The sequence below is a fragment of the Anas platyrhynchos genome, chromosome 3 (genome assembly GCF_047663525.1).
Source record: "Anas platyrhynchos isolate ZD024472 breed Pekin duck chromosome 3, IASCAAS_PekinDuck_T2T, whole genome shotgun sequence".
Lineage (NCBI taxonomy): Eukaryota > Metazoa > Chordata > Aves > Anseriformes > Anatidae > Anas > Anas platyrhynchos.
In genome coordinates, this window is record NC_092589.1 from 56,441,545 (window position 1) to 56,457,833 (window position 16,289).

Below are 16,289 nucleotides of genomic sequence, written 5' to 3' on the forward strand. Positions count from 1 at the left end.
CATGCATTTGGAGAGGAATGCCCATCCTCTGTCAAGGGCCTGCACTGCCACCATCACAGTTCAGGGCACCCTTCCACCGACTGCCTGGGTCTCTGTGCATTTAGGTTCCCGTTCCCCAACTCCCTTGTGCCCCCTTGTTTGGCTGGTTGCAGCACCCACCTCGTTGCAGGCTCCAAGCGTTATGGCAGCACCAGAGGAAAGGGTAGGTTCGCTCCATCGCTGCCATAGCAACACTTTCCAAAGATGCAGCCTACAGTCCTTGTGAGTCTTCCAATTTTCCATGGCAGCCCTGCTTCTCAGAGGCTACGTCTACCCCAGGAATAAGCAGTTTGCAAAATACGTAAGTTGCTCTTCAGTAAAATATGCCCTTACCGTGCGCAAAAACGGCTGCGCTTTAAACAAGCGGAAGGCTATGTCTAATTGCTGGGAAGTTAATTTAAGAGCTGAACAAAAGGAAAAGGTGGAGAGGGTTCATTTAGCTTCTGCTTAAGAAAGGGCCTGTCCTATTAAATCAGCCAAAATACTTATAAAGCAAAAATCTCAGTTGTTCTCACGTACTGTTGAAGCAGCACAGAAAAAAATACTCGTTGGTCTTTCTGCTGCCTGTTCCCTGAAGATACGTGATTCCTCTGAGGCCCCATACTTGGACACCTGTGGACCTAGGGAGTTTAAGAGCAAACATTTTGGTTGGCTGACCTGCTGTACCAAGCCAAACTACCAAATTCAGGGAGCTCTTGAATTTTGAAAATGTTCAGGTGTGACTTGAAGTTGTCTTTGTATGCTTTAATAAGGTTTATTACATCATACATTCATAAGAGAAATGTCAAGAGTTTGAAATAACACACACAGAAGGTTGGGACTAACATATCATGAGCCAAAAGTGATTTTCTGGAAGAGACGGAGAAGGAAAACAAACTTCTTACAGAGCCATATAGCTTATACTATCAAGTGAAAAGAGCAGCTCTTATTGCCTGAAGTGGCACTGGATTTGGGTATTGATATCTGCAGTCAATCTCTAGCCTCAGATAGTATTGGATTCAGCAGCAGTGTGTGTTTTACAATGCTTGTGTAAATACTCAGTTCCCAAATTTGAGCTCTTGACCTGTATTTCTATTCTCAGTTTCTTTTGATGTGGGCGATGGGCAGACAGTAGATGGTTTCTCTTTTCACTAATGCGCATTACAGCTGGCTCGTGCAGCAGCACCATGCCACAGTTTTGTTCCACAGGTACTACTGGGGTTTATCTGTATTTTAACCAAAATTGTTTCCTCTGAAATATTCCATAATGGAAACAGTTCTGTCACAGTTCAGTCAGTAACAAGTTACCTGACAGAGAGCCTAAATTTTGAGTTAAATGTAGCAGGAACCCTTTCAACTTGCATCCCATTTGTTTACAGCCCTTCCATTTCTTTTTCTCTCACTCAGTCCTGCTAGATCGCCTCTTTGCTCGAGAGCAGGAGATGTCATTCCAGCTGGAGAATCTAATGCTGTTGCTGTCGAATTAACTGGGAGGACAATTGTTCTGTGTGCTCATGCCAACTGCATGTGGGGTATCTAATTATACTGGGTGCTATTTTAAATGGCAAAGGAGCTTAGGGTTTTTTTTTTTACCGTGTCCAGATTCAACTCGTTTGTCAGCACGATGCATTTTATTATCCTTATCAGGTCTTTTTTTTTTTTTTTCCCCAATGGGAAAAAAAACAACCCCCCTTTAATTTTATAAAAGTCAGAATTCCTTCTAATTAGTAGGTCTCCTGTTTAGCTAAGACCATGAAAGGTGTCCTTTCCACTGTACATTTATTTGAGGAAGAGCGTATCTACCATGCCAGTACATTTTTCAGTAGTACCTTTTAGTCTAAGACGATAAGGATCCACCCATAAGTCTTGGACTGACAGACATGCTCCTGAAGGAGAGATTACCCTTTCAAGATATCCTCAGGAGCTGTATCCAACCACAGCATACCACGGATGTTACATTTTTTTGTACAATGCAGCGTTGCCAATATTTGAATACAAGCCATAATTCAGCGGGTGTATAAATAACTTCCATTCAGAGGGCTGGATGCTGAGGTAGCAGGCCAAATTGTAAACCTTCTCCATGCTTATATTTTTACTTTATCAGCCACACAACATAATATGATGCTCCTTATTTAAATCTTCCATGCAGGTGTTGCAGTGGATTAATTGAGAAGGAACTGGATTTGACTGTATGTGTAACACCGTAGCATCCCTTGATTCTCAGGATATTGTGGATGTGGATGTATTGTTCGTGCAGATGATTCTCCGCAGTAAGAGATGAATAAGTCTGTGGGTCAAAATGCAAATTTAAGCTCTGAGGGGTGAACATCAACTTACATGCCAGCTTAGACTGATGTAATAATTTTTTATAGGGACGGAGCATGATTGGCTGTAGAAGAGCTGACCTTGTACCTGATTTGTTTTTTGGAAAGCCTAGCTTTATACTGAGTTAACAGCATGCTGTTAAGCATCAGTACCAACGTAAACACAGAGGATGATGGCTTTATGTTGGCCATTGTCATGCAATATTTCACAGTTGTTGAAATCATTTCATTTTCAGCCAGGTTGCTTTAGCTCTGTCAGACTATCAGCAAAGACGGAGAGAAGTGCAGCACTGGAAACGGGATGAAACTCCCAACTCTCCAGATACGTTAGCGATGGCACTTCTCTTGAGCCAGAGTTGTTTAACAGCGCTTCCTAATTCCAGTTTATGTAATACAGTCATTTGCTGTTTCACTTTTTTCTCTGAAGTTCATAGTTACATTGCTAAGCTTTTATATGAACTTGTGCCACACTGAGTCAGAGGGAGCAAGGAAAAGAGGGAGATGAACTAAGGAAAAGAGTAAAACAGGGCAGGGAAAGACTATAATGAGATGAGAATTAAGAAGGAGAAACAGGGGACATCAGGAGCAAGAGATTAAGAAAAAAAAAGGTGAACAGCATATCATAGGAGAGGCAAGAACAAAAACAAAGCAGATGTAACAAGTATAAAATAGAATAGGGGAAATTAATACACAGGATGGAAAAAAATAAGAAATGACTTTCATTTCTTGCAGCAATATTTTAGGCTTATCTGTAGCAATCACACTTGCTGCAATTCCCGGTGTTTGGCTCCTACCTCAGAAATACACCTCCCCATAATGAGTTTCCCCCTTTCATTTTGGCACCTAGCTTGCTCTTGTATAGGACTAGGCCTCCAGAGGTCACTGAGGAGAATTGGTTTCTAATAATGCTCCTCCATACCAGAGTTCAAAAGCTCTCCCACAGTGTAGTACACAATGAAAATTGACACCATCAAATGGCTTTAGCTTCCCTCTTTACTTTTTTTTTTACTTTTTTTTTTTTTAATGTTACGTACTTTTTTGGCATCTGCATATCTGACTTCTTTCTTCTGAATATTGAGCCGATGGGGTGAAAAAGCAAGCTCTAACCCAAATATATGACATAGCTTTCTATAAGGTGTATTTTTCTAATTGTGTGAGAATAAGCAGATGTGAGAGCTTCCTCTATTATGAACATTTATATGAGCTGTGTGGTCAGAGGTGCTTAGCAGTGAATTTGGCTCAGGGCAAGGGAACAACAGCAGTAATGTGAGGGGTGATTTACTCCTGTTAACACTTTTCAGAATTGGCAATAAAAATCAGTTCAGTGCTCTTAAGATGGGAAGGGCTGCATTTTAAGCAAAATATAGAAGATATGTTATCAACCTGAAATGCAGGCGAGTGAAAAACTGTTTGTTATTAACACATTTAAAAATCCATATTATATTTCCAACAAGTGAATGATAATGAAAGGGCTGCTCCCCTTTCCTAGAAATGATTAAGTTTCATTGCCCTTCTGGTTTGGCTGCTTTTCGGCTATTGCTTATGTAAAACAGAACACCTCCTAAACCGTCATTTACTAAACAGAGTCTTCGGCTCCTAATCTCACGCTACACGAGGAGGTAAATTGTATTCTGTGAAAGGAGCTTTAAATGTGAACATAATGGAAGGGGGATATACACCAAGACAAAGACACACCTCCAGGAACAACAAAGACACTAAGTTGGAGCTGGCTTAGATTTGAATTTTCATAGGTGAAGAGTAGAATTCAAATATGAAAAAAAAAAAAAAATCAACTTTCGTTAGCCCCCCGGGTGTATATTTTCACAATTTGAATTTTGCTGTTCTCTCTTAGCGCAGCCGTGTGACAGAGTTTGTTGAATGGAGGAGGACAGTTCCGCCCTGAAATGATGAAATGCTTTTCTGAGAGATCAGCCTGCAAAGGTGACAATTTGGGGGCACAGCAGGGACACCGACTGCTCAGCTCTGAGTGCTCTTAAACGGGAGGGAATTCTCGTAGCTGTGAGCCGGCAGTGATGAAGTCATGACCACATCCAGCTGTGCTATCAATAAGATGGGTTGCTCAGCTGCATGGCTATAACTCTGACACGCGAGCAGATAGGGTGCATGGCACAGGCATTAAGGAGTATCCAGGCTTTCAGGCACACCGGTAAATCTGTGCTTTTGTGAGGATCTCATCTTCAGTCTGCAGGCTGACTCCATGCAAAAAGTATGCTGTATTAGATGGTGATAGCCGTCCGCTGATGTGTCACAAAGTACACGAATGCCAAGGTGTTTCTGTATTGCATGCTGTGTATGGACAGAAGCAGTCTTCTGTGATAGCCATCAGCTTAGAGGAGGAACAAGCTCAGTCCCAGGAAATACAGAAAAAAAGTGTAAGTGCAATTCTTGCTCCTATAGGCACAGATATTTCATCTCGTCAGTCATACTAGAGCTGCTGAGAATAGCTACAGGCAAAGTATTGCAATATAGGAATGACTCCAAGGAATTACTGCAGTGAAGTTTGACCAACACTGATGCATTAGAGTTAGAAATGCAGGGCCAAATGAGAGAAAATCCACAAAGAGTAGCATATGAGGCTGGACATAATATTAAACTGGCGGACAGGGTTACTTGAATGACGATGAGTTCTCCATTACCTGTGTGTGGATGTGGGACTGGGACAGTGGTCCCCAAGAATAAGTGGAGGTAGAGATAAAAAGAGGAGACGAAAGGGGCAGTTTGCTTTAAGTCCCGTGCTTTGGGGTTGGCAAAGGCCTCATCTCATTCCAGCCTGGTATACACAGGGTCGTCACCAGAGCTGCGCACCAAGCACGTGGAATCGTTGTGTGTTTCTTGGCTGTGAGATGCACAGAGCTCTGCCTGCTAATTGAGGGCACAGGGACAGCAGCCACGTGCTCTGGAGAACTTGCAGCAGCATCCCTCTGTTCACAAGTCATAAAGGTTGTACCACGAGGCTGCCCGCCTGGCATTGCCCAGCAGCCATGTATGAAGTTGTGGCAATGCGTGTCATGGCAGAGAACCACCTCCTCCAAGAAGGGGTTTCTTTTCTGAATTTAGCTCTTGGGACATGCCAGAAATGTGCTCAGCATAGTCAGGAGGACTGGGCAGGAGCAAAGGGAAAATCAGTTAACTTTTCTCAGAAATTATGAGGTAATTTTCTTTTCTCTCTGGAACCAGACATAGAAGTCCCTGGCAGACAGCAATACCTGAGAAAGCTTTGTAGTGAAAGAGTACTCATATTTTTTTTCCTGAAAACAAAACAGCTGAAAGAAAGGAATCAGTAAAAGACACTTCTGAGGAACTCTGTGCAGACACGCTTAGCCACTAGATGTTCAAGACGTACCCAACATACTTGTCGAGGACACTGCTGAGAGAGGGACAGCAGGCTATGTAGACTGTGGAGAAGGTCAGAAGGGGGAATTGGGGCCTTATCATGGCTGATTTGCAAACATCAAGAGAGTCCTCCTTGTACTTGGGGGGCTAGGGGCCCAGATCATTAGTGAATAAATGTGGTATTTTGTGTGGAGCTATGTCACACAGAATATATCCTTCCTAGAGAGCTGTGCCTGGTACCTGCATTGTTTTCCTCGTTCATCATATACCAGGCGTACATTAGTGACAGCACCATAGGAAATTGTATTCTTCATGCTAAATTGCATATATCTACCTGTCAGAAGCCCACATGTTGTCCCAATAAGGGCCAAGGCTTAACTGCCTCTTAGTAGTCTGGTGCAGAAGCGGATATTACACAAGTACCCTCTGTGTTCAAACGAGCCAATACCTCAGATAGTAGCTGTTGCAAACCGGGATGGCAGCTGTCTGCGAACATAATCACCACTGAAGACATACTGCCAGGGCTTCTGTGTCCTGGTTGCACAGCTAGGGGCAGAGCACTCAAATATTTCTAAAGCTAGATATGCAAATGCCTCTGGAATGAAGCCTTTTACAGTTCTGCTCTCATTAACCTGATTTGCATATGTAAATGACCTCTTGCCACATGATAATGAGGTCTGCTCATGCAGAGATGTTCAGCATATAAGGAGAGGGTTTCCAGTGACAATCACAGCGTTTTGGCTAAAGCAGCTGGTATAGGGACAGGACCGAGAAAAAGGTAGAGGCAGGATCCAGGGGTAACAGGGCAGAGAAGCAGAAAGAAGCAGAAGAAAATCAAATATTGCAGACAACCCCTCCAAACGCCATCTTCAGTTCTTGTGCCCCATCCCTTACTGGAGCAATTTCACAGAGGTGCCTGTGCAATGGGGGCTGCTGGAGGACACTGACAATTGGGAAGTGACCTGTGGCATGGAGCTACCCAGAAGATAACTCGCATCCTGGAACAGCAAAGACATGATCTAGCATTCACTGGCTGATTTAAAGCAGCCACTTCCAGCTCCTCCTCTGAGTACCACCACCAAGAATGGAGAGCTGGATACAAGGAGATGGGTCATTCCTGCTTTGAGAGCAGCCTCCACTCTGACCACTTCTCTCTGATTATCTCCCTGCCACTAGCACACTCATCTGGAGGTGACACTTCTCACCATCATGTGCTGTTCTGCTTCTCACCCTAACTGTGCTTCACTTAATGCATTTGGTAGCAAGACAAAACTCCTCCTAGGTTACCCTTCTTGGATACTATGCCGCTTACAGAGAAGTGACTGTTTGTCTCCTGAGACATCTGTCACCTTTCTTGCCGTGTTTAAATCTTGGTTCCTGGGTATGTTACAGGACACAGCTGATGACAATTTGCTGACCTGGAGCTCTCCAAAACCTACCTGACCAAGCACCATCCTCACCTAGCTCAGAAAAAGGGACTGATCAGTTCTACTCAGACTCATCCAGTCCTCTCAGGTATTCCTATATTCCTATATGGCCATTATTTCAAAGGGGAAATGGCTGTGGAGGACAGGTCTCAAAGCCAGCTGGGAGCTGTTGTGGCTGACAGTCGATATCTGCTATTGCCAACAACAAAAATTATGGGCTAACTCAGGACTTGCCTGCATAAGAGCTTTCATATGTCTTGTCAGTTGACTGCCAGCTCTTGATAGTTGTACTTGGGAAGGTGAGTGTGGTTGGTTCCTTTTTGTCACTGGAAAATAAATTTTAAAATGGTAGCCAGGATTAAACCAAATTGAGGTTGGAAAAAAAAAAAAAAAAGTCTAGTATGGATGCACATCACAGTCAAGAAACAAGAAGCTGTGTTCCCATCTTGGTAAACAAGCCAGTTAGATGCATTAAGTTAAATAACAGTGAAGGCAAGGCAACTTGGATATTAAACTAATTTAGGAAGCTGAATTCAAGACTATAGAGGAAATAAGTTCATTTCATGACTACTTTTGATTCACTCCCACTATTGCCAAAGGGAAGATAATGCATATGGGAGACAGAGAAACCTGACACACTTGTATTTCATTACCTGTCCACTGCTGACAAACATATGCAGTGTGACTACAAGTAATGGTTAACTTCAAAGCACTAAAAACTGATTGTCGAACATGCCCCATCCTTTCTGCACATCAGTAGGCAGTTTCTGGAGCAGCCACTGGCCCAGGCCCAACTCATCTGTGTTCCACCAGTCAGTGTGGTAATTACACAGTGAGTTGGTGGTGTAATCCCTCCCCGTCGTGTCCACCAGCTTAAGCATGAGATTGGATCTTACTGTATCCACACAGTCAGTACTGCATTTCCCAGCCAGTAATACCATGTAGACTCATGCTTGTCCCTTCCTAAAAAGCCTCCAGGTCTCGTTCCCGATTTTCTAAGGTTACGTCCCAAAGCCCTCTTAACGCTGAGAGCATGGCTTTTAACAAAAGCATCGGTCTCGCATATCTATGCTAATATTAATTTGTTTGGTGGTGGTAAGGAAAAAGTAATGTTCAAAATGACCTACAAATGAGTAGTGTCTGAACAGCATAGTCTGGACCTGGTGGGTTATTCATATAAATAAATCAGAAGGATCTGGCAGAGCACACAGGGTCCTTTGAGTGTTTCCATATAGCCTGTCTGAGCAGCAAGCCCTTAACCACACACTCAGACAACCTCTGGGAGCACTCAGTCAATTTGGGCAACTAACAACCTGTCCTAAAACTGAGCCTTCAAGCATTTGCCATTCAAAAAAGGCTGCCAGCCAACTAAGCCAAAAGCTCATGGAAATTCTTGTGCTTACGAGGTGCCATCTTTAAAACACCTTTTGTTTATTTTCGGTTGTTTAATAGACAGGCTTTTTTCTTCCTTGCTTGTAGGGACTTTAATCAGACAAGTTTTATGGGGCTATTCTGAGAAAAGGCATTTAATTAATTCCAGACCTTTCTTTTCCTTTCTCCTGTCCAGCTTTTGTTCATCTACATACCTGTCTGTAACAACTGAGGTAAAAGTCCTATGAGACTTCTGAGGAGCTTGGTTCATCTTTCAGTAGATCAGAGCAGAACTGAACCATATTCTCTCACTGCTAAACATTTTTTGAACTAGGCTTTTCCCCGTCTCACCGGGGTATGCATGTGAGCTGGAAAGCTTCGTGAGGCATTAAGATTTCATGAGGGCCTAATTCTGTTCTCTCTTACGCTGCCCTGAATCTTCAGCACACAGTGCTCCTGCTTCGTCATCACATAACTGAGCATATCCAAGCTCTGCTGAATGGACCATCCAAAAACTGGCTCTCTAGCCATGTATTTTGTGATTTTTATCTTGAGCAGACAAAGGTTTAGTGTCATGACTTCATTCCTATTAGATAAGTGTTTCAGAGACAGGAAAGACAGTTTGGCTTAAACTAAAACCTTTTCTTCCAAATGTGCTCTTTTCTCTGTTTTAGGAAAAAAAAAAAAAAAAGAAAGCATTTTGAGGGATCTTATTTTGTATTAAATAGTCAATGTCTCTTCATTATTTTGGCAGGGCTAGGTTGCATATGGTGCTTCTGTACGAACTCACGCAAGAAGGCACCAAATCTTTCCCTTCTTCGTCTGTCCTACGTCAGGATACACTTGCAGACTTTGTGGTTTCATGTGAAGTGCCAGGGCAAAACAGGACCTGGGCATCTTGTAGACCTGGGATCAGCGAGGACTTCCGTTCAACATATTATTAGAAGAGCAAACAAGACAAAAAAATGTATGTCATAGAATCTGTTCCCTGCCCACATAAAGGCCTGTAGGCACCTCAGTTTCTCCTACTCCTGTCTGTAGCACACAACAGTTTAGTCACCAGAAAAATAAGCACTGTGGTTTTAAGTAAAATAGCTGATGAGAAACTGAGTAGATGGAGGAGTTCTTAATTAAGTAATTAGACAAATAAGGGGAGAGGATTGCATGGTACAAAATGATGAACAGAACAGAAAAAGTAGGTCAGGAATTTCTGTTCCCCTATATCATGACGCAAGAACAAAATGACATGCAATGAAGTTCAGAGGTGAGAAATTGAAAGCTCATGAGGAAATCGTGTCAGGTAACTGGTAATTAGCTAGTGGAAGTCTTTCACTCCTGGACATCCCTGATGCCAAGAGTTTATCAAGTTTAGCACTGAGACTAAACTATCCCGAATTATCATAGTTGGAGATAATAACAGCTTGACAACGAGTTAATCCTTGCTTCTGGTTTTAATCCAGCCTTAACTATGAAAGCAAGCTCCTTTAGCTTTGACACCTTCCTTAGAGCTATCCGATAACAGCCATTGTCTGAGGCAGGTCGTTGGAGCAGGGACATCTGATCCAGCGTGGTGATTCTCGTACTCACATCCATAGAAAAGTTCCCTTTATATTCGTTTTGGGGTGCAGGACAGTGCTCCATCCCAGAGACATTCACAGGATGGGTTTGCTCTACGGGCTACAGCCCCCTCTAAGTGAACACAGCAATGAATATGGTTTCTCAGCAGCCACAGGAGATATCCAGCTGGAGGACAATTCCCCCCCTGCAACAAACGTCAGCCTCCTCAGCCAGATTTTCAGAGGCATCCATATTACCTGTCTTGGAAAATGGGCCATCTGTCTGCTGATCTCTAAGCCCCTGGGATCCTTCTCATGTCACCAGGAGCTCAAAGATCTGAGGTCTCATTATTGCTGCTGTTCCATCACAGCAGATTTGCTGCAAATGCACATTTTTTCTGCACCTTACATATTATTCCAGGCTTTCAAAGCCAACGCTCACAAGCTGACCCAAGTGTATTATGGTGCATTTAAATCTGATGTAAATCATAAATTTGCTGAGGACAAGCTGCTTTATATTTTCAATAAACTTTTGGTTCATGTTCTTTAAGTGTGCTTTAGAGCTTTACACACCTTCATCAAAACCAGATGATTTGATTCCTTTCCATATTCATAGCGTACCGTTGCTTTGCCTGCATGTTTACAGCAGCTACTAAAACAGATGAAAGTCACCATGGCCTTCAGAAGGATCAAGGTAATCACATCCACCAGCAAAACACATTAATTTTCAGCCCTTTCCAGCAAGAGATGCAAGAAGAAAATTGTCAGGAATCAAAAGTATCGGATACAGTTGTATTGCTGGGAGCATGGGGACGGCGGACTCTTACAGCTTGGTGGCATTTGTTGTGACAGGGGTGATGACAGAGTCTGACTTCTTGTCATGTTGGAAGGAGAGCTACCTGTTGAAACTGACAGCACGAATAGCAGTTCAACTGGCACTTAAATCCAGAGATTATTTCTGTGTTCCTAAATAAATGCACTTTCGTTTCTCCCGAAAAGAACCTTCCAGGCTGTGCAGCTCTGGGATTTACTCACATGCATCCTACCTGACATGGGGTGCTGCAGTGCAGTTACACAGCAAAGGAGTACTCATTCTGCATTAACGTGAAAAGACACATCTCAACCAAAACCAACAGAGTCTGCTTAAGGCAAACCAGGTCTGGATTTTACTTGAAGATTTTGAAAACATCAACATCTATCAAGGAAGGTATAGATCTGTGATTCTCTGTTGTAAGCACACAGTGGTGTGCACTGAAAATATAAACTCCCAAGTGATAGAGATTACAGTCAGGAACCTACCAGTGCTTTTAAGCCTCTTCCAGCAAGAAATGAAAGAAGGCAATTGTCAAGAATCCAAGCTACTGGATAGAATTACATCACCTGGAGCATGGAGATGTGAAGCTGTGATGATCTCATTACCTACTGGTATCCATTTGGAGTTACTCACAGTAATACCTCACCATGACAACTTACTTTGTCGGCAAAGATGAAAGTTCGGAGAAATTTTAATTTGAATATTAATTATTTCTTAAATGAATTCGCTTAGGGAAAGGGCTCTTACTCATACTGCGTAGCACCCTTTGTAGTGCTGGTTGCCCTGGTGAAAGCTGAGACGTTTCGGCTCTGCCTGAACTGAGAGGAGAGTGCCTCACATGACACACCTCAAAGTCCTGTCTCTTCTAATGTCAAGACCAGAGACCTAGCTGCAGTGCACCACCTCTCTCCGCTAGTCCATGCATTCATGCGTGTCTTCCCTGAAAACACAGCCATCAAAGTGACAGGAAGAGGAAGCGCTTGGCTCTTATCCTGATACGGAGTCAAGATACAGTTGTAGTGTGCACCTGGCTCTGCCAAGAAGTCCACTGCTTTTGGTTAAGCTAGAAATATAATCCTGGCAGTGCTTCTGCTGCTAAAAGTCATAGCTGTTATATCTCCCAGTTCCTCATCGCCCTTTCTGGCATAGGATTGCATCCTCTCTCCACTAGCAATGCCAGTCATCTGACTACTAAATTGGTTTGGGTCACCACGTTACATTTTTTCTTCTTTCTTTTTTTTTTTTTTCCCTTTACATTTTTTTTTGACATTTTTTCTTCTTCCACTTTTACGAGCTGAATGACTTGCTGAGAGGATAGATGGGTGCAGCAGGGGCCGCAGAGAGAGGACAGAGCTGGAGCATGAGGAAGGAGGGAAGGAGCAGGATTTTCCCCCTTGGCAGCTGCAAGCTGTAGATCAGCTCAGCTACAATATGAAATCTCACCCTGCTGCAGCCTATCCTAAGGGCATGCCCAGTAGATGTGCTTTCTAGTTTCACTTACAGCTATACACCTCTCAGACTTCTCACCTTCTGTAGTTTTATAGAATGTTGTAACACAGCCACTTCATTTAAATCGAAAGGTGTTTCCCCTTCCTGAGCCTGGTGAAGGCTTTGGAAAAACTTGTTCACAGAAGGGGAGGAGGAAATTTAAAAGAAAAAAAAAAAAAAAAAAAAAAAAGAGCAAGAGATGACATTGGCCCATAAAAAAGCAAATTACAGATGCTCTCCTTTTCCAGCATTTTGGAAAAATAAGGTTTATTTTTAAAAATAGGGTTTAAAACAGCCCCCAAGCATATATTAACCTAAGTAATCAACACTTCCACGGTAGGTCACCAGAGGTCTTGCTGACCTTGGCAGTGTTACAAGAGGGGGAGGGCACATTTTCACACACCTCACTGTTCTTCAGCAGGTTCTCTAGTATGAGGGAAACCAAACAAGTTTTTCATTAACAGAAGACAAGCATGTCGTTCCAACCCTTTTCCATTTTTTTTTTAATTATTATTTTTTATGGTAAAGGTAATTTCTCATTTTTATAATGCCTTCTATCCCAAAGGCTCTCAAATGACTTTACAAGGTATTTACAGGAATCTTGTCACCCACCAGTGAGGCACAGCTGGCTCTGCACTGTCTCCTTCAGCTTTACAGTGGTGTTACACTAAAATTTAGGAAAGAAAGAAAGAATCCTGTAGCCAGTTGAAAATGCTGTGAGGATTTGCAATAGTTGGGTCCTATGACCTGATCTACCCCGTAAATCTGATAGGACAATGTAGAAAATGCTCCAAGCTGGCACTGGACTTTGAAAATTGTAGGGAACATGCAACATTTGGAAAAAAAAAAAAAAATAGGATAGAAGGTAGCCACCATTAGGGGGAGCTCTGTTACATCTTCCCATGGGTTGGTTTCTTTTCCCCAGTTATCACCAGTCTGGGGGTCTTCAAACTTTTGCACTTCCAGGTCGACCACTTTAAAAGATGCAGAACTCCAGTTCTCTTGTGTTTTAATTGGAATGAAATCCCTGATTTTAAGGAATCAAAACTCCTTAGGCAGCTTAAGAAACAGTAAGAACAGCGTAAAATGGTTAATATCATCATTTTGCATATGGGTAACTCAGCATAGTCTCAGATACCTGCTATTGTAAGCAGGCTCTTGTTGATCATGCAGTTAATTCTTAGGAGGTGAATGTGAGTTTCTAATTGACTAACACTTGGTTGGAAAAATTCACTCATGGTTCCTTTGGTGCCATACCTTGCCATTGCTCAAGTTACTCTGAAGGTATCTGCAGAAGTCAGATACAATGATGGAAATCTTAGTATTGTTGTAGAGAAACAGCTCAACCACTGCACACATCATCTAGGTTTGCTCTCCACAGTTACTTTTCTTCCAAACTCTTTGACCACGCATGCAGTTTGTGTAAGATGTTTGCCAACAATTTGTTTTATTTGCATAGTTATATTTATCTTCCTCAGGGTAAAGTGATATCCTAAGTAAAATCCAGCCTGCTCTAGAAAAATAAAAGGTGGGCAGGGGGTAAACAAAACCTGCTCTAGAAAAATAATCCAAGCTTTCTGAGAGGTTATGGCAACAAACCAGCAAGAGGGTGGTCAATACGGTGCAATGACCATCTTCCATAACTCTAAGATGAATTTGTGCCTTTCTGTATCCTCCTGAAATCCTATTTGGAGATAACAGCTCTGTAAAATATTTGTGAAGTCTTTGCTTTGGGCATCACTGATGTTATGTATATAAACAACCATCTGTACCTTTTATTTCACAGAAGGCTCAGGAAAGATAGTGCCTCAATTGTGAGCTGTGTTACTGGTGAACAGAAGACTTCTCTCCAGCATTTTTATTTATGACTTCTAGTCCACACAAGATTCATTCATGCTTCCAATAAACCTTGGGACTATGTCTAACCCCCGTTTCACAAAATAGTTATCTCTGTTTATGTCAAGGAATAGGAAACAATTAGCACAGTTCAGTGATACAGAAAAACCACTCAAGCCTTCAGCTTGGCTTTGAAGATTTCTTGGAAAGATGCTTTGCCACAAGAGAAATGTTTGTGCATCTCAAAAAACTTTACCAATAAATTGAAAGGCATCACTAAAAGATCCTCTTTCAGCAACATTCTTTTGCTGTCTGTTGGTACAAAAATATAAACAGCTATGCACACACAGGGGAAGGGACAGAACACACTGCAATTTGTGGAGTTCATTTACCCATTCTAGTACACTGCATTCACAATTTTATCATGGAAAAATACAGTTTTGTAGAATTTCATTCCTCATCAATGTTTCAATGTGTTCAAATTAGATTTAACTACAAGACCATCGTTCTAATTTCTAGGCATGCTTCTGGTAGATTTTTGGAGTAAAGTAAAAAGGCAAAAACATCTTTTCTTCCTGTTCACATGTAAGTGCAAAATCAGCTTTTCTCCCAAGCACTACAGGTAATCATGAACAGCTCAAAATCTCATAAATGGGCATAGGTTGTGCATTTCAAGAAAAGCTGAAAGAACTGAGTGGGAGAGAAATGTTTTATGTTGTTCTTTTTTTTATTATTTATTTTTATTTTATTGCTAGAAACTGCTGTCTCTTTACATTTGCTTCTCCTGAAAAAGAGGTTGCACTCAGTGGCTAAATCTGTCCTCTCCAGGGAGAACGCATTACTACTGTAGCAGCAGAGGTGGAGGCAGCCCTGGCCGAGAGTAAGTCTCAGCCAGTAATCACCAGCCCTTTTCTTATAGCTCAGAACTCAGTTCCAATCTATTCTTGGTCTATAACAAGAGAAAGGGAAAAAAATAAATGCAGTTACAAGAATTAATGGTAAATTATGATTAAGCATATAAAACCAAGACAAAGAATTAACTACTTTAAAATTTAAAATTTAAAATTTAAAATTTAAAGATTTGCTCAGTTCTACGCAGCAGTGTTTATGCTAACTTCTTATGCTGTTTTAACCTTCTTTGCTCCGCTTTAGCACTAATTCCAGGTCTGTAGCGTTGGAGTTTCTGTAGTATTTTGTTTATCGCTAGGATGTGGAGACAACACACTTTTTTTCCTAGCATGGAAACTGCCATCAGTCCTGGTATTTTAGTTTTGACTCTCATTTCCTTCTGTTTACCTTTCCTACCACAGTAGATACTTAGCATAAAAGAGAAGCAAGGCACTGGGTAGGTAATTCAGAGACAGCTCTGTATTCTTCCAGGCTTCCTTTATTACAGAGAGCAAGCTATTTAATTAGTTCATTGTAAGTTGCTTTGGTGCAGCCTTCATCATTGTTTGTCAGCTCTCCACATCTGGAAGAGCGCTTTAATGGTACTGCTTCCAGGATCTATCGGCCCACAGGCCACAACCTGTTACTCAGAGGCCTCATGTTTCTGTGCTGGTTCCCCTCCCCTCTCCCTGTTCCCTGAAAGCTGGAGTGTCTTCCCCAGCACTTTCCTCAAAGGGGTATTGCCCAGTTGAGAAGAGTCCAAGAAACATAACATAGCCAGAGCTATATTATCTCCATGGAGCTCAAACGCAGAGGAGAAGAGGGGAATCCAGTTCTGAGAAGTGTGGAATCTGAACAAGTGCCCCAAAATGGAAAAGGAAGTATTAAGGTGAGTTGCAGAGATGGGCTCTGCTGAAACAGTGCGTACAGCCTGCTATCCAACCCAGAACATTTCATTTAGCCACAAGTGCTGTGGCGTTCAAGCACAATGTGATACAAACAAGTGACTAGCCTTTGTCCAGTGATGACTAAATATTATAATTAGTTTAGGAGCAGATGTGCCTCATGACACATAAAACACATTCACGAACACAGTCCCACATTTAGAGACAGAAGTCTAATAAAGTTTCAGACGTTTGGTTCAGATGTTTATGTGAATTACTTTGATTTATAAATCCTTGGGTTTTATTTTTTGCTTTGTTTTGGTTTTGTT

General features: G+C 42.1%; 1 long non-coding RNA gene across 1 annotated transcript; it reads left to right on the plus strand.

Moving 5' to 3' along the window:
- The first annotated feature begins 210 nt into the window (after window positions 1-210).
- On the plus strand, window positions 211-14,427 carry LOC140002007 (uncharacterized). The gene is made up of 3 exons (XR_011807853.1): window positions 211-340; window positions 7,089-7,211; window positions 14,139-14,427. It is a non-coding gene; the product is annotated as an uncharacterized lncRNA (long non-coding RNA).
- Window positions 14,428-16,289: the final 1,862 nt, after the last annotated feature.